At 11.5% G+C, this 2,500-nt stretch overlaps 1 protein-coding gene across 2 annotated transcripts in view; it reads left to right on the forward strand.

Annotated features, from left to right (window-relative positions):
* Nucleotides 1-2,500, forward strand: part of LOC122252580 (putative cytochrome P450 301a1, mitochondrial) — a 23,473-nt gene that overhangs the window by 2,996 nt on the left and 17,977 nt on the right. The gene's annotated exons all lie outside the window — the stretch shown is intronic.

Here is a 2,500-nt window from a genome sequence, read left to right on the forward strand (position 1 = left end):
TATATTTATTGTATATATATTTATCATATATATATATATATATGTATATATATACATATACATATACATATACATATACATATACATATATATACATACATATATATATATAATAGAATATATATATATATAAATAATATATATATTATGTATATATATGTGTATATATATACATATAAATAATGTATATAAATATAATATAATAATATATATTATATTGACTTATATACATATATAATATTTGTGTATATATATACATATATATTGTGTGTATATATATACATATATATTGTGTGTATATATAAATTATAACAAATTATATACATATATATACATATATATACATATATATATACATATGATACATAAAATATTTATACATATATAAACATATATATATACATATATATGTATATATATGTATGTATATATATATGGTATATATAATATGTATATATACATATATAGACATATATATAACATATATAAACATATATATATATATACATATATATATGTATATTAAAATATGGTATTATAAAATGTAATATATATGGTATATAATATATAAGTAATGTATGAAATAATATATTAAGTTATATATATGTTATAGATGTAACTAATGTGTATAACAATTATATGGATAATAGTATAAATTTAATGTATATATATATGTAATGTAAATATATATTATAATGGAGATATATATCAATTATGTATATGTTATATATATGTATATGTATATATATATATGTATATATATAATATGTATAGGTATATGTATGGTATATTATATATTATATGTATATGGTAAGGTAATATAAAAATGTATATATATGTATATATATGTTACATATATATAAATACATATTCTATATATATAATATTTATATATATATACATGTATAAGGTATATGTATATATATGTATATATATATAGAAATTTAATATAAATACATATACAGGTATATAATATATATATTCACACCCACACACACACCCACACACATATATACATATATATATATATATATATATATATATATATCTATATATATATATATATATATACTTATATATTCATATATATAACTTTTGTTTATATATAAACTATCTATATATATATCTATATATATATACATCTATATATCTTACATTTATATATTTATATATTACATATATACATATATTATATACATACATATATACATATATATATATATAAATATATATATATGTATATATACATATAAAATACATATATATATATTATATATAATATATATATATCACATATATATATCATATATACATATCTTACATATTACATATTATACATGTATATATAATGTATATCCATATACTTATATAAATACATATTACATACATATATATCATATATTAATATACATATATAATACATACATATATATAAATATATAATATGAATGTATATGTATCTATATGTATATATATGTATAAGTAAATATATGTATATTTACTATATATATATCTATAAATTTATATATATATGTATATATATGTCTATAATATATACACGTATATATATGTATATATATATATATATAAATACTAAAATCTACAGGTATATATATACTTTTATATATATACATATATAAATAAACTTTTTTATATATATCCATCTATCCCTATCTATATATATATAAACTTATATATAGGGGCAGAATAAATATAGTTATTTATATATATATATATATATATATATATAATATAAATATATATATATATATATTTATATATATATATATATGGACATAAAACAATGATTATATATTTATAAATATAATGATATATATATGTTAAATATATATGTATCATTTATATTATATATATGTATATAATATATGTTAATCTATAAATGATATCTATATATACATAAATCATATAATATATATGTAAAACCCTATAAACATAAATATATATACATATACAAATAAGTATATATATATGATAAGGTAAATATATGTATGTACATAATATGTATATATAATAAAGATATATAAGTTATATATAAATATGTATATATATGTATATATAATATATGTATATAAAAATATAAAATGTTAATAAAAATATATATATATATAAAATAAGAAAATGTTATATCTGTAAATATAAGTATGTATAATGATATGTATATTAAAGTATGTATATATATGTATATATAAGTATGTATATATATATATATATTAATATGTATAACTATGTATATATATGTATGTAATTTTGTACATATGTATATATAAGTATGTATAAATATGTATTATATATGTTATATATTTGTATATATATGTATAAATATGAAATATATGTATATATATGTATATGTAATTTACATTTATAATATTAATATACATATTATATTTACAATATAAACAAACTGTATATGTATAATATAAATGTATATATAATATATGTATATAATATGTATCAATATATAAATAATATATATCTATAT

This window comes from Penaeus japonicus, unplaced genomic scaffold, assembly GCF_977035675.1.
Source record: "Penaeus japonicus unplaced genomic scaffold, GWHDUDI00000001_assembly GWHDUDI00000042, whole genome shotgun sequence".
Classification (NCBI taxonomy): Eukaryota; Metazoa; Arthropoda; class Malacostraca; order Decapoda; family Penaeidae; genus Penaeus; species Penaeus japonicus.